Here is a 22,794-nt window from a genome sequence, read left to right as displayed (position 1 = left end):
ACAGACTGCTTGTGAGTGGCTTAAACAAGAGCTGTCAGTAGATGTATGATTACCTTTATACCCTTACAGAGTGGTTTGGTTTTACAGATCATGGAATAAACTGCAGCAGATTTCATTTTTTGTGCCTGTCCACCACCCAGATGTCATGCTGCCAGACTTTCATGCTTACATTTTAGGACATAGATATTTTGTCTAATGATTTCTTTTACTTTCCTTTAACCATTAACTTGAGGCTTTAGAAATACAGTAGTTTAACTGTGAATGAGTAAGGGCCATTGACTGTGCAATGTCAAGGTACCGTGGCTTAAAAAATGTTCACTTGTAGAACATTAGTTCTCTTTTTTATAAAATCACAACATTATTTTCTGTTTTTATTCACTTACCATGAAAATAAATATTTGCTATAGTGAATTCTTGAGTGAAAGGCTTTGATTCTGTAAACCAAGTCACATAGGTGAAGCCTTTGCTCACACAGTTTCTAAAGGTGGGTGTGTATAAAGAAGAGTTTGCAGCATCAGGGTCACAAATTTGCATGTCCTTTAGTAGGCTTGATTAACTTAATTTGATACTGGCAGGAATAGGAGCTGAGTACAAGGCATTTAATTTGGTACTCAAATCTCTTTCTAGTTTGTACTCACTGCAGATGACCTGTAGCTGTGAAACATCTCCCTGTAAGCTAGCAACTAGATTGCTATCCAAACTGACTTGGAAACAGTTGTCAGAGAAAGCAAGCTACTGGCAGCCTACATCAAAAACAAAAATCCCTGACCTTGACTGTTCTTAACACAAAAGCCCTTTTCCTGCTGTTTTTCAATGAATGAACGAACAAGAGCCAGCAAATTATATAGCAGACACTTTCTTCTGAAAAGATAAAGCAAATCTGTTTTATTTCTATATACAATCTGCTTCACAAGCACAAAGACAGGAAGCAATATTGGGAATTTCTTAAAAATATGATTTGCGCTGGATAGAGTCTCTTCCTTTTCCTTTATATCACTTAGAACAAATAGTGAGCCAAGAATTTCCTGAACTTTTGCAGTTTGCTTGGAAAATATATTCTCCCTTCCCTGCTACTGCTTTATGAAGAAAGAGTTTATTCCTAGTGGTATGTTTTGAATTTCACTTGGAATAAAACTGCATCTTATATACTCTGCTCCAGCTCTGCTCCTGCCATCCTGGCTTTCGTTGTAATGGGATTGAACAGGTGCTGTGACACAGCTTTGTTTTCAAGCTGCACACAGATAATCGTCCCCATTTTAGAGCGTGGCCAGCATCCCTTCTTGGGTAACCAACCCTGCACCACACAAATGGAGAGAACAGTCACAAGTAAGTAAGTCCTTTGCTCAGTTTCAGAAATACGAGCAAGCCAGATGTATCAGTAAGTCTTCACCAGATAAATTTGCATAGTACCCCAAATGAGCTGCCCACAGGATGTCTAAGGCTCAGGGGACAGACATTTTTAGGTGGATGAACTAGGAACCACTCAAAAGCAATATGGCCAATGCAAGTAGGTTTCCCATCTGTTTCGGGCAATAGGATGGCACCTCTTTTGTCATTTCAATGAACATTTATTCCCCATTCAGGACCAAATGGTTAAAACAGGGTCCCTTGATAGGCTGGATGGGCAGCATTTTACCCCAGTGGCCCCACAAGCTGTCGTTTGGGCTATGGCACCTGGACAAGACGCCGCTCAGGGAGGCAGCATGCAATGTCTTCTGCAGGGAGATGGGCAGCCAGCACAGCCCCACTCTGCTGGGGCTTGGGGGAGGGAAACAGTGGAGTAGCATGAAGCTGCAGGACACAGGGCACTGAGCAACCCAGGGAGTAGAGGGAAAGACTCCAGGAGGGGCTTGATCTCTGGAGAGGTGAGTAGTTGGTCTTGGCACTACATTCGTCTCAGAGGAAAGGCTAATTTCACCCTCTGTTAAACTGGATTAGGGGAAAAAATCACTTAATTAGCCTTCAGGCTCAGTTCCTCACCTGATGAAAGCAGGACCATCTTTCACTGTCCCCCTGGAGCAGAGGAGCAGCTGAGGACATGGCCCTTAGTGTTTTCCACCCTCCTGCAGGGTGTCCCCAGCAGGGAAGCCCTCAGACCCTCACTGTGGGCAGGTGCACTCTGAGGGCAAACTGCAGACTGCCAAAAACAGCAGCCTCTGCCTCCCCTTTGCCATTCTGCCCGGCTGTCAAGTGGATGCTTTTCTTTGCCAGGAACCCAAACAGCTACTACAGCAAGGCTCTGGAGCTGCAGGAGGGAGAAAGGCAGCTGGATCTGGTTCTTCCTTGCTGCTATCAGGAAAACATAAGAAATTAGAAAATGTAAATGACACTGCATTCACGGGTTACCTATAGACCGTCCCTTCCAGAAGAAAGGGGAATGTACAAACATACTGCAGCTCTCAGGATTCCCTATCAAAGCATGCAGCAGCCCTGGCTGAGAACTGGTCAACCAGGTCCTAAATCTGATGGTCAGAGGAAAATGGGAGTTTAAATAATCCCATTCACCAAAAACAATGATAATAGTATGGTCCCATGAGAAATTGTATTTCCTCTACTTCAGAGTATCTTTAAATACCATGATAGCAAAGACTAAAGATAATAATAGTTTTCACTTTGCAGAGATATGGTAGAGTAAAAGTAGCTTTCTTCAGATTTATATTTCATTAAAGGTCACCATGAATTATGACTCTCTTCTGAACTGCTCAGCTGTTACCATGCCGGATCACTGTCGAGACAACCCTCCCAACACACCAACAGCTAATGAGCAATGACAAAAAGTTATGAGGCACAATTCAAGGAAACAAAAAACAAAATGGAAGGATATGAATTCTACAGAGCACACAAAGAAAAAATGGGTGGGATGCTCGTTTCCTCAAATTGTGTACCAACTTCATAAGTTAGCTACAAATTATCCCCCATTAAAGGATGATGGTATCATCTTACATCCCACCTTTGTGTTCTTTTTCCAGCACTCCACTGTGGATCCAGATCTCTGCTTCTTCTGTTTGAAGAACAGTAAGGTTTTTTACATGTTTTTGAAACATGGAGTACTAGCTGCTGACATGATTCACACACTGGTCTTGCAGCACAGAAAATCAACAGATAACTTCAAAATATCTGAAAAAAAAGAAAAGAATCGCAGAGCAGATGTACACTAACTTATGCTCAAATGATAGTGCTTGAATTATATTTAGCAAGACAACTAAAGGATAGATTACTGTATCATGAAAACAAAACAGATTTTTCATACAAAATCTTGCAGCAGCTTTCAGACAGGATTAATCTGCATTTCTGAATGAGATATTTTTAAGATGTATTTTTTTAAAGCTCTGGGTTTAGTTTCTTGTTATTTCATTGTCTCGTTTCCCCTCAAAAAACAACACTTCTTTTTTCTTTTTTTTTCTTTTTTTTTTCTTTTTTTTTTGTAACTTAATAAATACATTTTAATCCAGTTGTTTAGTCTCTGTTGTAATCACTGTCTTCTGTTTTCAATATGATACACACAGTGGCTAAAAATGCTCTTGTACTATTACACTGTATGCAGTACACAGTGTACCAAGTGCATGTTTATTCTTAATCCTTAGCAGGTCTCAGTCATGGGCTAACAAAGCAGAGCTCTTTTTTTGTTTGTTTCGTTTTGTTTTGTCTTGTTTTGTTTTGCTGGGTTTTTTAAGGGAAAAATATGGAAAATCCTTGTATTCATTGTATGTATCCATTTTAAGAAAGTATTTTCTCCTCTGATAGCAAGAGGTTGGAAACATTGGCAAGATGCAGAATTTCCAAAAAACAATGAGAAGTGATTCCATATAAAAATACTGATTTACAGGTCAAATTTATACATCATTTGCTTTGCAAATATGGAATTGCAAGGCAAAATAAATGAGTTATATCTGTAAGATGGCTTTTTCTAAGGAAATACTTATGTGTTTAGGAGACACTAAATTTGTTACTGTAAAACAGATTACTTAAATATCTCCTTATCATTACAGCAAAGAACATATTTGTTGGGGTTTTTTTTACAGCAAATATACAATCTTTATATGAGGAAGAGTTGCACGGTATATAACAAGCATGGGTTTATGTTTAAAGACAAAATAGTAAAACACATAATTTAGTAAATTTCAAGACAAAGCAAAATAAATGTTTTTTTCCAGTATTAGAATTTCACAGATTAGATGCAAATCCAGAGTTAATCAAATTGAAAAAGAAACAAAACTGAAAGAGCGTGCTCTTTAGCAAAGAAAACTTAGTTTGACAGTGTTAAATAGATAGCTGGGATCTGCTGGGAATACATACCTTGGTTTCATCTGATTGACCTCGTATCATTGCTGTGGTGTATAACTACACCTGACAGGTCATTGATTGTCAGTATGTAAAGCAGATCCTTGGGGAAATAACTTGGCAGAGAGCAGCTTCCCGTGTTTTTCACATTCCCACAGCAAAAATTCAAGTCCCTACTCCAGTATTCACCATTTATAGAGAAGAAAAAAAACCAATGCCCTTACAAAAGGCTTTATAAATGACAAAGATGGTTAGCAACTGCCTTACATGTCAATTAACAGATTTCACGCTCAGATCACAAATATGACAGAATGATGCTGATTTCAAATTTCAGAATGAAAAAGGTAATACTTTTTTTCTCTCTTAAGCCCAGCTTTCACTCCACAACTCCAATAACTTAAACACTTTCCATGTTCAGTCCTGCTTGATAATTTTGCCACAACTATGCAGTGCACACACACACGTGCACAATAAAAAAGCCCCACAGATTAGAATGCTGTTTATTCTGCTGCCACAAAAGCAATTTTACTCTACTTTGTGTGACCAAATGTACCATAATGTTTTCATCACCAAGTTAAAGAGAGTATGCCTAATGGCTTATACAGTCGTACTACACAAGAACCCTATTCAAACATTTGCTCAAGTCATGCATGGCTTTAGTCACATGTATAATAGCCTACAGACAAAAGACACAAGAGACAAGGAGGGCTTTATGTACCAAACTGAAAGTAGTATTTCCCTGTGCTGATATGTAAACATCAGAGATCTGCAGGATGTCATATTAATATGATCTTTTTTTATCAGAGAAAAGAAAGATAAATCAATGCCTATAACTACAGTACCTGTGTCTGGAAAGAATGAACACATAGTCAAAAATGATAATGAGAAATTTAGATGTCAAAAAAAAAAAAAAAAAAAAAAAAAAAAAAAAAAAAAAAAAAAAAAAAAAAAAAAAAAAACAAACCTCGGCAAAAACAACAACAAATCAGACCAATGTTTTTTACATGTGTACATGTTTACAACAAACTAAACTATATTACTTAATACAGATTTATCAAAAAGTCTTTTTATCAGGATATAAAAGAGCTATTCTTTGGGAGTTTTATTAGCTAGATGGACATGGTAACAAATTCAGGAAGAGACATGAATAGGTAAAAAATCTTTATCTACTGAGAGCGTTCAGTGATAGCAAACTTCAATGCCCAACGCCTGCAGAAAGCCTTGCACATTAGCATGGGGCTAGTGCTCTGCAGTCAACACCACCCATAGGGTGTCACCCCAAGAGACAAGGGTTGGTAGAGGGAAACTGTTGGGCAAAATCATCAATTAATGTAAACTGGTGGAATAACTCCTCCTCCACCCCTCACCATCACAGCAGCCAAAGCTGTGCTTCACAGGAGCAAACAAATACAAGTACAAAACTATGAGTAAAATCAGAGTAATCCAATCAGAGATCAGACATACAGACATACAACTCTCCTATGAATCTGGTCAGTCAGCAGAGCTGTCTCAAATCAGATGCCTACTCTGTTACACAGGATGGGTTTCAGGATAAACTATGCCATTTTCCAATCAAAAACCATAGGATCTGTAAGGGATGCAGTCCTATGGATCAAGTTCTTGTTTCCTGCAAGACAGTTAAATGTACCTCTTCTACAATGTTCAATTATTTAAGAATGCCAATAAAATGAAATATTTAGAAAAGTCCAATCTTTGAATCTCTTTAATAGACAATCTTGCTTTGCAATATACATTTCATATAAATAAAATACATCTGCAGCATTTCCATCTATACATTCTGAAGTATGTTATGAATGAGATCAGTATCAACATTCCCATTTTCAAATAAAAATCAGGAGATAAGGAAAAGAAAAGTGAGCTAGCCCCAGCCAGTCACCTGAAAATGAACCAAATGCTTTCTAGACCAAAAATTTGTGAGTCCATGTATCAAATCTACAAGAATGTGCTGTCTTCCTTAATACCATACAGGAGGGCACCAGCTAACAAAGACCCCACTATGGCTAAGAGTTGCATAATTCTATAAATAAGTGTGAAATAGAAGTTCATTCCAGAATGGGGAAAAAAAGTTATAGTAATGGAAACTTTGATGGGAATGGTTTAACTTTTGCTAAAATATTGAGGAAAAAATGGTTGCTCAGGTTCAGAATAAAAATTTTAGTCCAAAGGAATAAGAGAGCTGCCTGAAATAGTTTTGTAGTTTGAATCCCCAGGTACAGTGTATCTGAATTAATAGTTCATATTCAGACAGCCCAAAAGACAGGCTGGTAATGTGTGAGGTTAATGGAAGAACTTTTTTGGCATATTTATATCTGGTGAGCTTGCGGCCCACAGTGTCAGGAGGACTGAATTCCTGAGATAATATTTGTCAAATATTCTTCCTAGTGTTAATTCCAGGTGATCTTATTCACTGCGTGATAATAAGAGGTGAACAAAATCCTTCTTCCAAAAAGACTCAAATAAGGAACAAAATACACAAGAAAGCCATAAGGCCTTGTTGGGCAGAGTGCAGGGCGATGCACCCTTGGGAGGAAGCAGAGCTGCCGATGGGGCAGTCAGATAGAGGCGCTGCCCTTTGCAGAGTGCTCTGCAGGAGAGTTATCTGCCTGCTGCACACACTGATACACCCACAGCCATGGGAACACAGCTCTTCCTACACAATACAGATTTTGCTTCTCATATCTTGTACATATGGCTACAAAACCTCGACCTTGTCAAGAGATTATCTCCATTTACCACTACATGTAGCGTGCTGTTTTGTCAACATATTTTTTCAGACTGTGTACACTAACGTGTCTAAAATTAGAGAAAAAACACATGTGAAATGATACTACCTACAGATTAACTATACCCTCAGGAATTTAAAATATTAGAAAAGATTGAGCAATGTTTGCCTGTGATTTCAAATAATTAATGCTCCCATCCTGAGACCCACCTCAATATTACCTGCAAGACACTCCCCACAGGCTGCACTGGGTCACAGCTCAGGCAGTGTGGTTGAGTTGAGACATGTTTAAGCTCACACCAGAGCCATAAAGAAAACCTGGCTCTCCTCAGTGCCTGTCCTGCCCACAGTCTTTTTTTTTTTTTTTTTTTTTTTTAATTTCTAATTGGCAACAGTTGATCAGTGGTGCCCTGGCCAGGCATCAGGAGTAGGTATGAAGCAAAGGAAAGAAGCTTTGACAGAATTCCAGATTTCTGCTCTTTTGTCCTGTGTCAGTTTGAGCAAGGGTTATACCATGTGTAGACCTGAATCCTAACTCACTCATCAGGACTGACCTTGGACAAGCCTCACAGCACCATTTGCAGGACTTAAGCCTATATATAGTGTTTGAACAAGGCAAATGGAAGTGCGTTAAGGCTCGAAATTAAGGTTTTGACCTTGGCTTAGGATTTGTGACAACATATGCAGATACAGCAGGCAGCTCCTTTATTTACCACCATACATGCTGTGCAGGTATATTAACCTTAAGTTTGCTCTTTTAGTACTGACACTTATGAATAAGTAAAATTTCCTATTAGTTTTTAACATTAAGCTCTACAGACTGATAATAGAGTCTCTTAAGGTCAGCAAAGAAATTTATCATAAGCTTTACCAAACTGATCTTCAGGTTATAAGAACTATGAAGTACTAGAAATACCTTTTTATTTTCTTAAGAGACTTTGAAAAAAATAATGAGAGCACAGGTAAAATACAACTGAGGTTTTGTTGTTGAGATTTCTTTTCCCCTCTTTGTTTGCAAAAGAAAATATAAACCACTTAGAAACATCTTCCAGATATAAAAAAAAAAACACTTTTGCAAATTTGGATTAAATTAAGTGAATGAATTTGACAGGTGGAAATGAGGGGAAAAAAATCAGAAACATTGAAAACTTCACTTTCTATATGTGCTCATCCAACCATGTAGGTTTCTGATTGTAGGATATTTTCATTCAAAATGCTGCAAAAGCTTTGTACAAGCAGCAAGAATTTTAATGGATTTTGCTTTTGAGCAATTTGAACAATTTTCTTCCATTGTGTGGTTTGATACCTAAATATGTAATTTCCATAACTCTGATTCTTTAGATTATCTAGTATGACATGACATGACATGACATGTATGTAACCCTGAGTAGCCAGCAAATTCATTTTTACTATGCGCCTAATGCAGGAGCAGAATGTTCAAGCCAGTTGCTCTCTCTGCCATTCACACCTCTTCCAGAGGTTCCTCACACTACCCAAAAGGTGTGCAAAACTCTAAAGCCATGCACAGAAGAAGCACTCTAATGAGCCTGGGCTCTCTGGTGATGCAAATCTGGTGCAATGCTTGGGCTGTTGCTCCCCAGGGCTGCTCCCAAGGCACATTTCTGTGGAAAGAGCCAGAAAAAAGCACAGGGCCCTGGCTTCTAAGAGGACAAAGCTGCTTCTTTCACCACCAACATGAGAGTTTACAAGGTTTCAGGTCCCTAAAGTTCCCTTTAGTCAAGCACATAAAACTCTTTCAGTATTACAGTGAGGATGCCATTTTTATTTGTAAACGGCTACTTTCAGCATTACAGCAGACACGAGCACAGGCAAAGATATTTTGTATCAAGGAACACAGACTGGACAGGATGTCCAGGACCTTTAGCTTCAACCCCTTTTCCCTCACTGTCTTACAGAAATTATTTCATATAGTTTCTTTCACAGAAATTTATGGAAATCTCTATGGATCTTTTATTTAAGAAAGATAATAAAAAGCAATATTCCTGGCAAAGAAAAATAAGGTGATTCTGAGCCACCAAAAAGCTTAAACATATTGCCAATATTAAGCCAAAATGCAGCTGTAAGCTTCCAAAATTAACTGCTTCCCAATCATAACAATAAAATGCAGAGAAAACCATCCTATGTTTACTAATGCAGTACCTGCATGTCTGACCACAGGGATCACTTCCATGGATCTGACTGACTCACAAAAATCCAGACGTTACAAGAAATTAGGTTTATTTAATAATGATTGACAGAGTATACAGCAAAAGTTCCTTGTTCATTTAGGCTTCTTGTCTGAACTTGTGTTTAAGCAAAAAGAAATTAAGGATGAGTTCTGTAACTGCTTTAATAAGAAACACACCCCAGAGTCAGACAGCTGGATAACCTGTGTTCTCTTGTCCTCTACAGCACACCCTACTACCATATTTTGGTCAATGTATGCAGAATGCTACTGCTTTTCAATCACATTTATTGAGCTTTTATGCTCCTTACTTGGGAGACTCCCTTCTCCTAGAAGCTAGAGTACAATCTGTGTTTTAATTCCTAGTCACTAGTGTATTTATGAAGATAAAAGACAAGAGCAATCAAACTTCTATCTATCAATACTGAAAATATTGTACTTCACATAGACACAGCTCAAAGCCATGAGAAATCTGACTCAGGCAACTAATTTGCCGCTGTGAAATGGCAACTGATGCTCTGCACGTCTGAGATGTATTCAGGACTCTAATACATGTTTAAACATGCATTGAAACATCTGTTCCTTCTAGTCATTCAGTCACTTTTCTGATATAAACTCTGGGTATATTTTTGTTTCTCTTTTCTATTTATCTTATCCTCTACCCACTAAACTGTGAGCTCAAAATGATAACATAACCTAAGCAAAAAACAGGCATCAAAGCAATGAAAATATTACTTTTGAAAGGTCATAATTTCAACAGTATAAAAAGAGCAGTAAAAACACTTTTGCCTTTCAAGAGTCTTTGAGAACCTCTCCCCTTCCTCCAGGCTGCTTATACCAGTTCAAGTGAACATACAAAGCTTCATTTTCAGTTCTTCTGCATAATCCTTTATTTCTCCCAGAGCAGAAGTTTTCTTACATTTCTTCACTTTCACAGTGATGGAAGAGTTGAGTACACTCAGAAAAGTGGAGTAAAACCAAGTATTTGAAAAAGCATTGTTTATTGGTACATACAGATTTTTAAATCATGCAAGTCTTTCAAAGAATCAGAGCTTAAACCAATTTAGTGAGACTTGAAAACAAAACAACTGTCTCTGAAAGTGTATATATAATTGATAGTATTGGAAGGAGAGTTCTTCCTCTCTAAGAAAAAGCTGATACTAAATGAAATGTTTAATACTCATATGAAATGAATTTATATTAAACACTCATATGAAATGTTTATGAGGGGCTTTTCTTTTTTGTTGTCAGGACAGCTGGGTAAGGCAGAAAGTACAAAAAACCTGCATACCTTTAATGAACCTTATGCAAAGAATGACTAACTACACAGCATGGTATGCCCAGTTACCATTCAAGGAATGCAGGGAAAATGAGAAAATGGTCAAAATATGAACACTTAGATATTTGTAAACTCAGTCTAAGGACAAAAAAAAGGATAATTTAATATGTTACTATTTTTTCTATTGTTTCCAACCCCTCCGGATATCCAGGCCTCCACATTTCATACATTTTCAAACAACAAACTTACTAACCTAAATTTAAGTTAGATATGTTTTCCAGAAAGTCACATGGCCTTGATATGCAGCCATCAGAAAATGAGGATCTTGATTCCTTTGGCGGGCTGCTCAAAGAATTAAACTCATTGTGAAAAATGTCTCTTCTACTTCCCAAAAAATGCCTCAATTCAGGCATTTCCCAGAGTTTTCATTATCTTCTTTCCATAAGGCTGTAGGATTCTTGATCACTCAATACTGGATGCCGGGAAGGCTCTTTCAGGTTGCTAAGTGGCTTCTCAGATCTGTCCTTTAGACATGCTAACCAGGATAGAGAGCACTTTCAACCCTGATGTCACTCTGCTGGCACTGCTTAGGCCTCTCCCCAATTTCTGATGTCCTTACACCAACATTGACACCAACTTGAGAAGCAGTTTCCCAGCATCTGTCATGTCACATTTCAAAGTAAAATCACACCTTTCCTTTGCCCAATTGTTATACACCCAAGGGTCTCTCACTATCTGCCCTAACACTGTGTTGTTAGCTGCTACTCTTACTCATCTGCCAACCTGCAAATTCATCCCAGCCACTGCACAGAGTTTCCCATTGCATAGACAGAGGGAGGACCTGTACTTCTTATTCCTAAGTGACTTTGAATAAGTTTCAATAGGTCAAATATAACATAAACAGACTGCTTATAAGCAATATAGACCACTCAGAATCAGCACTTTATTGCCTTTCTTTGTGTTCCTCCAAATGGTAGCACACAGACATTTTAGGAGCAGAGAGTTTATATGAACTTTCAAAACACTATTGAAAATCCTTAACAGCACTTTTACAGTGCTGGTCCCTGCAGAACCTGACTGGAAGCATTTCCATTCAGTGATGAGTCTCCATTGACTGTCTTTCTGAGAACAGGCAGTTCTGCTCCATTTATTGCATCCTATGATACATTACACAGTTCTTAACAAAGCTATTAGCACTGGAAAAAATATCCAAACAAATGAAAACTCTATGTTAGAGCACCAAGGGACAAATCCTCTTCTCTCTGAAATCAAGTAGAGCCAGGGAATGTTTTTTTGGAGAGTAAGAGCAGACACAATCTAAAAAAAATTAAACCACAACACACTCCTGTTCCACAACACACTCCACAACACACATTCACAGAGGAAATTAATTTGTAGCAATCAACATCTTTCCATCTAATCCAAGGTAACAATTATCTGTGTAATCTATGTAAAATATTTGCAATTTAAATATTTCTCAAATATATAAATATAGATCAAAATATTACCCGAATCTATCTAATCTGAACAAAAATCTACATAATATGAATCATGTTAGTCAGTTGAGAAAGTTTTTTGTGGATTTACCTAAAACAACCATTAGTATTCACAGGTATAGACACAAAGCCAAGATTGAATATCAACTTACTTTGAAAAATCAAACTAAGCAAAAGAAAGTGAGCTGCAATCATTTATTTCTAAGTCTATTTATCTATCCCACTTTACAGGTGGGATAAATTTATTCCACGACCATATCAACACATCATCATGCAAAATCTGTGATATTCAGGTGACAGAGGATGTTTAAATATAGTTGTGCAGTAAAACACACAGCACAAGATACAAACAAAGAGACTTCCTCCTATTTTTTAAAGGAAACACAAGTGAAAATCTAATGAGAAACAATGAAAGTCAAAGGGCTCATGGTGCTCCTCTGAAGATGAGCCCACTGCCTGGCCCTTTTCACCATCACTCAGCCTGGAAGCTTCAGCTGAACAGGCACACAGGAGTAGGAGGCAGCTTTGTTTACAACACATTCAGTTGAAAGGTAAGGTGAAGCTCAGTGCATCACCTACAACAAGGAACGTCTAAGAGGCTATCTACTGCTCTCTGCTCCTCTAGTGACCCTGGCTACTCTTCCCTGTTATGTCCAAGCGTCCTCCAAGCCACGAGGAAGCCCTATATTCAACATGAACTTCACCCTAGTTTCATGGAGCAAAAAAACCCGCAAACACTTTAGTGTGCTAGCAGTCTCTTAAAGTAAGAGAAGAGGGCAGCCACTGTTGTTTCCAAAATTTATTTCATATTTCATAATGATGATGTTAGAGTTGCACTGGCTCCCTAGCTGCCTTTCTGGACTTAAAATCTTGGCAGCAGCACATCCTTCTTGTGCAAAAATGGATGCATGAGAAGACAAAGGTAGCAAAAATCTGGACCTATGTAAGAAAAATCAGTTTTAATCTTATGGTTAACTCTTAATCTTTTATGTTTAATCTCTTTAACTGCTGATACCTCCATCAGTGGGTTAGGAAAAAAAGGTAAATAAGTATGTGACCTCTAGCTATTACACAAAAGTAGTATCATTTAAGTCCCTTAGGATTCCCCAAGAAACCCGCAGTAGTACTGGGAACGGCAGACACAATTTTTGCAAGACTGCAGAGTACTACAGACAGCATCTATCACCCAGTGGGGTTTGACTCAAGAAAACAATCTGTCAAGAGAGTCCCTTCACCAGGCACTTTACAGGATGCAGCAAGCATGCATCCCATGCACTTTGGTAGCCACTATCACACAATGCTTTTCTATTCCTCCGGGCTTGCAATGACACCTGATAAGAGTAAAGACCCTTGTCCAACCCTGGGAATCTTCAAACTGTTCATTGCCAGACTGCTACTCCTGTCACAACCCCACACAACTGAGCTGAGGGTTCAATTTATCTGACAGAGCTACAGCTCCAACAGTCACCACCCATGAGCAGGAGCCCAGCTAAATTCCCTGTACACAACACAGAACTGCTGTCTGGCAGCTGGAATAAAAACAAGCCAGTCCAGTGTATTTTACATGTAAAGACAGTGTACCTTATATAAAGAAACTCCAACAAACCAAATAGGAGTCTGTTTAAGTCCTATTAGAGTATACTCTTTTCTCAAGGAAGCTGTACATAAAATGTCCAGTGGGCTTAACAGGATTAGAAATTAGGTTCAACATCAATCCAAAGTGAATCCAATAATTTCCAGTTTACTTTGAAGCAAAATGGCAGAATTTGGCCTCTGTGTTGGGTAATTGACTTTTTAAGACCAAAAGAAGAATGAAATGAGGATTAAAATAAATACTTGTTTCTCCCTTACATCAAGAAAATAATACATATATGTTAGAGCATAGTAAACTATTCCCACAGTCACAGAGCACAGGAAGATGCCATGGGGTGAGCCAAACCCTGCAACTTCTCAGAAATAAATTTCCACTGTTCCAACTACTCAAGAACATGTTCCCGAAATTCAGGAAACACACTGCTAATTATTTCCTCTAAGGTACTGAGTTCCAGTGCATTTGAAAATGAACATGTGAGCAGAGTTAGCTGTTCTTCACTTGGGGCACTAGTGTGGGTAAAACAGGTACAGGTATCTCAATCAATACACTGCAAGTTAAGGTACATTACATGTGAGACCATTCAGGAGGAGAGGATGAGACTTACCTAATGAGATATAGTCAGTGATATCTGAGCAAGCTCTCACTCACTTCATATGAAGAGCACCCAGGGCTCGCCCCAGAGTGCATCCCTTCTAGCCTGGGATACTGAAATCCATCTGAGGATTTTCCTGTGAAGGATCTGTTTCTTCTCTTCATTAACCATCAGGAGAATCCAGGAAACGGGTCTCAGACTCAGGCATGGAAATTACCAGAGAGATTAATATTGTGAGAGAGGAGACAACAGGCTTGGGAGAGGCATTCATAGCTGGATGCTGAGCACTAAAAAGAGGTGAAAAGCCTCACTGAAATTATTTTCTTCCCCTGTGGATCACTCTTCTCCAACTCCTGATAAAAACTAGCCGAATTATGTAAATTCAAATGACACCTATGTCAGAGATAGTTAATAAAGGGGCATTGGTTCATGGCTCAAGCATTTTACAATGACATTAAACACAACCTACATTTAGACTTTCATTGGACTTTCCACCCTCCAGTTTCTCCCGTCCCCCCCTCTCACTGCCATTTCTCCAAAAGGAAGAACATCAGATAAAAAAACTATGCGTAAGAATTCTCACCACATTTCCAGGGAGAAAGACACAGGGGGCTTTCATGGCCTTGGTTGTGCCCACCAAATTTTTTCATAAATATTTTGCAACAATAATTGCTTAACTGTATCATAGTATTTGCAGAAAGTTCTCACACATTTTATGCCACTCCAGTATCTTCTTTCGTAGTATTAATTTAGGTTCTTGTGTACTTGCATGGGTGTACCTCTACATACATGCAGCTTGTGACTGAACTGTTAAATACTTTAAGTAATGTGCCCATTCTTGAAAACGGAAGGTGGTGTGCAGACCCACCACAGGAACAGCCACTCAACCACAATTACCTCCCTCAGAATAACTTCCACTTTAAAGGATTCTTTCTCTAGGAATCATTAGACAAAAAGATCGTGTTGTAGTTTATATTATACACCACCACCACCAGAATAACTAAGAGCCTTCTGCACCCCTGCAGCTGCCCTGGCTGTTGACTGTACGTATCTGCAACATGGGCAGGATCCACACTGCCCGCAGCTCTGTCCGGAAAGCAGCCTGCAGAGAAAACAATCACTTGAGAACCTAATTCCAGCAAATCAGTACTGCCATTTATCTTGGACTATAGTAACAGTGGAGGCAGTCAAACACATACCAAACTCAAGGACCATGAGGATGAAGGATAGGTTTATCCACTGAGTAGTGAATGTGCAAAGCCAGCTCCCCAAAGCAGGTCTGCTGTGCTACCTAGAGAGCAGGTAACACCAATGCTGGGAACGGCACCCCACGTTTCTGTAGGTGTCTTAAAAATTGCTCTTCAATGCTTGTAAGGTTTCCAGCAAGCACACTTATTAGTTCACAAGCAAAATTTGCCAGGCTTATTAGCACAGGAGCCTGGGGCAATGAGAGAATAAATGGAAACTTTCAAATGCACACAAGAAAGAGGTAAGCTAAAATTGAAAGCTCTTTGTGTTTTTTTCCCTTGTAAATTCCCTCATTTGTCCTCAAGGACAGCATATAAACGTGTACATTGCAGCCCATGTGATCAGACACTCTCTCAAGAACTATAAACAGTGTAGCTATGAATCATTATTAGGCTGGAATTGCATTCAGTTCTTTCCCACTGACTCACCATATGGATCATTTGTCTGGTCTTTCACCTTCCCCACTTCTCTCCCTCCCCCACAGATCACATATGACCCCTTCCTGAAATTCCAGCACGGGAGCGTTTGCTCAGCCCATGCAGGCTCTCGCAGGCAGGTGACAAGAGAGGCTCTCACGAACAGGTCCTGAGCTCATCCCACTCCAACACCCCCAGCTGTCTGCCGGAGGCTGTCGGCTCCCCAGCACTGGGCTCCACCCTGGCTCAGGCATCTCAGCCTGACGTGACACGAGTCTAGCGACCCTAACAACTTCAGCTAATTTTGAGCAAGAGCCAGAAAAGCCATTTCTGCTACCCCACCTACCAGAATGGTAATTTCTCATAAAGTGGAGGAAGAAGTGGGTTTGGGTAGTTACAGATCTTAACCCAGTGCAGCTGGGTCAGACTGAGCAATACATCAATCAAGCTTTCATCTTTCATTTGAAAGAGAAAGGTAAAGCCAGCTCCTAGCTTTCACAGCCGTAGAAAAAAAATATGTTGAAGTTATGACTTCCAAATCTTCAAAGGCAGATCGTAAATAAAAGTGCTGACATTTATTGCTTTTAAGCAAATCACATACTGGAGTATGACTCATGAACATTGGAACTGGCAAGCACCGAGGCAATCATGTTGAGAATGAGATCATGATGCAGTAGGTGTGCAGCATTCTCTTTTCAGCCTATTCACTATCTCTATTCTACAGTAATAAAGAAGAAAGTTTCTTTTCAGTCAATAATAAAGATCTTAATGTGCCTTCCAGGGCCTATGGAAATAATAGAAAGTACATTTCTGCTTCACTAAGAAGCTTTTGACACAGACTTGATCTCATAAAATACTGAAGGGCATATGACGTATTGACATGAATCAGTCAAACGGCCTCATTGTACTCATACCAGTAAAATTAGGAATGTGCAAAGGCTGAGGTCTTATATTTTAAAACACTGGAACGCCAATCTTCATTTTATTGTTTGTAAACTGCTTGCAAAGGGATGTTCTTGTAGAGAGGGGGGTGTAACAAAAGGGACAAGCAAAAGAAATTACATATCTGTACTGCAGAATTAGTCATGGGGTTGCATCAGTTTAATAATTCAGGAGACATTTTGTACACATATCAGGTTGGCTTGGAATTGACTTCAACTTCAGTAAACTCTATGAATAGTGATTTCAAATTTGAATGACATGCACATATATTTTTCTACTGAATAATTGCAGAAACTATCACTTTCAGTATTCAGAGCCAGGGTTCTGCTGTTCACGATGCAGGGCTTGTCAATTCTGTAAGCAACAAGCTTTGAAGATAGTCACAGGAGCATTTGGATAAACAATCAGGCAGATATATTTGTTCAGCTGTCCCTTCTAAAAAGTACTTACATATCTGCAACATGTTTTTCCTCAATTATATTACAAAAGCCTCACCTATATTAAAGTTACCCAGACAACAAAGAAAGTATGATAAATACCATCAAAATTTAGAGTCTGATGCCTTCATCACATAGACCCAGGTTCTTTACAAACACTGAACTAAATTTATCATTTTCTTTAATGTCATCATGATTCAGGCTGATACTGCCATTTCCACTGCCTTCTTTTTTTCCCTACTGATCCACAAACAGAATGACCTCATGCTGCCTGCAAGCGAGGAGGGAGTTAGACAATAGGCTGCAAATGACAAAGGAGGCAGGAAGATAGGAGTTAAAAATGAAATTATTACAACAAAGGCTACATCTAGAGGTGGAACTGCAAAGTTGGTTAATATCACCAGTATAACTTTATAGCATTAGATGTGCCACATAAGCACCTTGATTTTATTTTGTAGTGAGGATATAATTTTTCACACTTGTAAACAAATATCTAACTTACACACTACTACTACATACATGTGAATGTTACCATAAAGAAGCAACTGTTCTGTTGCACTCATCCAAGGAAGAGTGGTAAGCTCGACCAAAACGGACTTTTGGTTGATTGTTCAGCTACCTCCTTACCAGAAACCAAAGAAATCTCTCTTCTATGTTACAAACTATTGGCAAGAATATACAAAGTAAAAAAGTATCTTTGCTTTATTTCCTCTCAGCCCTGTATCACATTGATTAAAATGTTGCAAACATTCGTTTAGACAACCACAATTTGCTTTAGGATACAGAAAATTCTGAAAATCTACTCAACTGAGAAGGGAAATGAGTCAAACTGCAAATTCACATACTGAAAAATTAAAAAGAAAAATAAGAATACATGTTCCTGTTAATACCAACATCTTAAGGCATAAAAAGTGGATAAGGAGAATAATTGCCTCCTACCTATGCAAAATTACAATCTTCAGAACACCTGCAGTAACTTGAATTAAATCACAGCCAGCAGGGACTTCAGGATGACCCACTGAAAAATAGTCTAATAATTGTGTGCATATATATACATTTATACAAGAAATTTATATATGTATCCCTATACACATACAAATAAAACTTCGCTTAAACTTCAGTGCAGAGAATACTGTCTTTTGAAATTCTTTTTAACATACAAGAAACTCATTAACTTGTGTGCCCAGCAAAACTCCAAACTTACCAATTATTACATGTTCTTACATTCTAAAAAAGCAATAATGGAACTTTTTAGAACATAGGAAAGCAAGGGCACACCGTTGGAAACTTAATTGCAGTCAGTGTCATCAGATGATATCACTGGTACTAGGAATGTGTCTTTAAGTTGATCTCTGAGTTAGAAGATGGACCCAAACCTTAGCTCCGTGTTAGAGGTGCTCAGGTAAGTGTTGCTCCCTGGAACCCAACTGTGAGTGCTGGGCAGCATCCCCAGCCCTGACACTGTCGTTGGGCATTTCAGTCTCTGCTGCTCTTCGCATACATTCAAGGCTGTTCCAAGATGACTGAAGTTCTCCTCCCTTGCATCCTTACCATGCCAACAGGTTCATGTTTATGATTTTATTTGGTTATATAATCAGCACATAATACAATCTCACTGAATTTTACAGTGCTCCAGAGAATCTGAAGCTGGAGGTTTCCTGATATCTAGAAGGTAAAAGCTTCACCTCTCAAGAAAACATTAGAAGACTGTTGCAAGCCATGATGAGACACTGAGCAGCTGATCACAGGAATCACTTCTCTCTGCAAAAATATTATCAAAATACCCTCAGCCTGGCATTTTTTCCCATCCAGTATCATCCTATTTCCCTTCCTCCTATGTTCCCACCGGTCCCTTTCAGTAAAGAAAACCTGGAAACCTGAAGATGCAGCATTTCACTTGTTTTCCTTAGCTGCAAGTCAATTCTCCTTGCCAGCTTTGCAGTCACAGAATTGCATACTACAAGGGCAAACATCTGCTGTCAGGCATGCAGCAATACTGCTTGTGTGGATTTCTTCCCAGCAGCTGGGAGGAAATGCTCCTTCTTGTTTATACAAAAATATCAAATGGTTAGGAAATAAGGAGTTAGGAAAAGCTGTACACAAGGTTCACGCTTGAGAAACACAAGAGCATAGCCTTAGCTACTAAGAAAATTCCACTAGACATGAAGTTAACAATAATTTAGATCAGTTCATTTATGGTAAGTCAGCCATTTTACTGTTGACCTACTTTGTATCAGCAATAATTTGTCACAGTGCATTCTCCAACTGCTACTGAAATAAAGGTTGAAACCATACATTAAGAGCATAGTGTCAAAGCAACTGATGTTAATTATACCCCACAATTCCTATGTTGATGAAATTGTCACTGCTAACTATTAATACAGCATTTATTGTCTAAGCCCAGCTTGCTCTACCAACCCCTGAAAGCCACTGAATTAACATCCTGCTTCTCAGTGTTCACATTGGAATGTAAATCTGAAATGTGTAAAAATAACCTCTGCTATTACACCAAGAATGTGTAAATACACAGTCCTTTTTTGGGAGAACTATTTATCTCCAATCTATATATTTCACTCTTTAAACTAAAAACAGCTTTAATGTTCTTCAGTCAAGTGGCAGCTTTTGCCAATATAAACTATTTTCCCTTAAAACTATGACATTAAGTAGAGGAAACTTTGTAAAATGTAGAGTACTACTTGATATATGGAAATTCAGAAATAAACTTCACATAGACACACAAAAAAGAAAAGCAATGTGCTTTGTTGTATTCATTGCTAACCTGCACAATAACAAGAGATCATATTCTCCCAGCATAAACAAACAAGGTTAATTAGAAGGACACCTTACGCGTATTGAGTGCTCATGTTCCGAGACATCTGCTTAATTTGGTGACAGAAATGTTTACAAGCATCAGCACAAACCAACCACTCCAGGAGCAGTAACTGAATTCTTTATGGTTTGCACATCAGTAAAGTGTTGTGTAAGGTTCTACCGCTGCAGTACACTTCCCCCTGCTTATAAATCATCTCCCAAGCTTAGCTTTTCCTTTATCCACTTTAATTGAAGGCAGTCAAAAACCTACAGGCTTAACAATATTTCGCCTTCAAAATTGTCATCTTTAAGCTATGGGAGGAGACATACAACTTGGTATGATCCAAGAAGACTCATTTTGTGATGAATACAGAAGAGTCTTATCCTGTGAACTGATCCAATATGAGATACAATAAAAGTATAAGCCAGTGATGGCATTTTCACATCAGAAAAGTGCCTCATGTTATTTCAAATTCTCATGTAGATTGATAGAACAAACCAATACTAAGAAAATGCTGTGGTCTGTCATATACAGATCTACTTGAAAATCTTTGCCAAGTCAGCAGAAAAGTGGAAAACTAAAATCTGAATTATTAGCAATCGAATGAGAATCCTCACATCTCTATTCAAACCTAAGAATGACACTAAGATCTACAGGAAGAAAAAAAAGTTACGGTCCAAACGGCTGCTTAAGCCAGATGTACATTTCCAGAACAAGCAGGAGAAAAACACAACTGCAAAGAGAACAGAACAACAGAGCTTCTTACAGGATACATGTAATACAATTCTCTATAGGAGGAGCATCATTACCAAACATAAAATACGGAAGTAGCATTGAGTGGTAGGATCTGATACCACACAGTAGCACAGTGGGGGAACATGCCGTCAGAAAAAAAAAAATTGCTCACCTGGCATAAAATAGAAAGCAACTGTACACTTTATAAAAAGACATTCACTGAATGGTCAACAAGTCTGAGCAGACTGGTCCGTCACTCTGAGAAGAGCTGTAACATCAGAGCCTGTACAGCTGAGACTGCCCTTGGAACAACTGCAGGACTATTCAGGGCTCCTCAAGGAAAGTCAACCAATTTAGCTAATGTGCACTGAGCAAGCAGGTCTTGAATGTGTTCTCATCTCCAACATTTGCATTAAAATAACAGCCTTGCCGGTTTCATAATGGCACTTTAAATGAAATTCAAAAGTGACAAGCATTTAGCTTAGTGTGCTGTTTGTTCTACCTGCAGCAAAACACATCAACAGCCTACTCTTACAGACATAGTCCGCTTCTCTCAGGAGTCCTTATGCCCTGCTGCCACAGTATGCTAAATACTTTCAAAATCAGACAAGGGCACATTGTGTGCACATTGGGATATATTTAAATTCCAGCTGGAATAAATCCCAGCAACTCTGAGGACATGGGTTGTACCAATTACTAGTTACAGCTGCAGTTAAAAATTATGCCATGAATGAGAGCACCTTACCGTAAAAGGACTAAAATGTTAACCATCTAAAGGAGCAGGCTCGCTCTTGGTTCACTGTCACATGCCAGTCTCACAGATGGAACACTTGCTGCCTCACAAAGCTATGCTTAATTTACCAAAAAGAAAGTACTGACAGCTGATGCTTTCATAATGTGCACAGCTCACGTCAAAGAGCAACTATACAGCTACCCCTTCTGATGCTGTTCTTGCGGTGCAGCAAAGACTGCAGGCAGCACCACAATATACCAAGCATAGTTCAGTCAGCAGTGAGCTTCATGAAAGTTTAATAGAGCTTTAAAGCCAAGCTCAATGTTTTCTTCCTACTCAGATACACTTCTGCTGTCTGCGGACATGTAACACAACAGAAATGTCTTTCAGTACTCCTACCACTAGAATAAATCTCTTGCTTACAGATTTAAGTTTAAAGCATCAACTTAAAAGTAAGAGAATTTTTAAGGTATCAAAATGTGAGCCTAAACTTTGACTCTATGCATGAATTACACCTGTACCTTACTGTAACGCAGGCTCACTCTGAAGCTTTGGTAATACATCTTTTGTCAGATGTCTACAGAGCAAGGTCTTTAAAGTTCACTGCTTCCAGAGCACTTATGCTTCCACCCATCTATGCCAGAAAGTCATAGTGTCGAAGAAGCCCTAGCAATTCTTTGAAGTGCTGAATATTGCCATACATATGCAGATCACAGTAAAAACTGTATTTGTAAAGCTGAACTTTCAAAAAACAGAGGGAAAGAAATTGGTAAAAAAAAAGCTGGACAGTTCAGCCTTGTTTTGTTTATATAAAACCAGCCAAACTACACAGACATGAACTGGAGATACATTATTACTGTCTAATCATAAAGGCTCATTCACAGTTGAACAGGAGCTGCAACAACTCCTGGCAAATCTGATGATGCTCAATTCTCCCATAGCTTGCAAGCTTGGCTGGCAACTAATGATGGCTTTCTTTTCACTCAGAGCATCAACAGCAGTTCCTGTGACTGAAGTGACCAAGGTAGGTAGGTCTTTTATTAAACACCCACAGAACAAAGCACACAGGAGATAAGGAACAAAAAAGTCTTGAGTTTTACTCCAGCACTTTAACAAGTGTAAATAGAGTGGTAAAGAGTTTCTCTGGAGTGTATCTGCTGTGCTGTATACAAATGACATTAGTGTGGTGCTTAAGCGAATCACATCTCTACATCATTCATTAACTATGAATACACATATAAGTATGGGCTTCTCACTTCGCCTCAGCCAACCTTTTAAGTTTGGGAAAAAAGATCAACATA

General features: G+C 38.8%; 2 long non-coding RNA genes across 3 annotated transcripts in view; one reads left to right on the top strand and one right to left on the bottom strand.

Moving 5' to 3' along the window:
- The window catches only part of LOC310908456, a 337,623-nt gene extending 332,357 nt beyond the window's left edge, over positions 1 to 5,266 (top strand). Inside the window, exon 2 of the long non-coding RNA XR_014589855.1 lies at positions 5,151 to 5,266. This is a non-coding gene — a long non-coding RNA (uncharacterized lncRNA). The remainder of the gene's footprint in view (positions 1 to 5,150) is intronic.
- LOC310908455 lies at positions 460 to 22,298 on the bottom strand. Of its 2 annotated transcripts, none has more exons than XR_014589853.1 (3): positions 20,933 to 22,298; positions 2,951 to 3,117; positions 460 to 2,286 (listed from the first exon to the last, which is right to left on the bottom strand). It is a non-coding gene; the product is annotated as an uncharacterized lncRNA (long non-coding RNA). The 2 variants fall into 2 exon arrangements; XR_014589854.1 differs by having other exon boundaries at positions 21,506 to 22,298.
- Between the last annotated feature and the right edge of the window lie 496 nt (positions 22,299 to 22,794).

Source organism: Zosterops lateralis, assembly GCF_965231275.1.
Source record: "Zosterops lateralis genome assembly, chromosome: 4".
NCBI classification, from domain to species: Eukaryota; Metazoa; Chordata; class Aves; order Passeriformes; family Zosteropidae; genus Zosterops; species Zosterops lateralis.
Note: the sequence above shows the minus strand (reverse complement) of the source record. Positions and strands in the feature narration are given on the sequence as shown.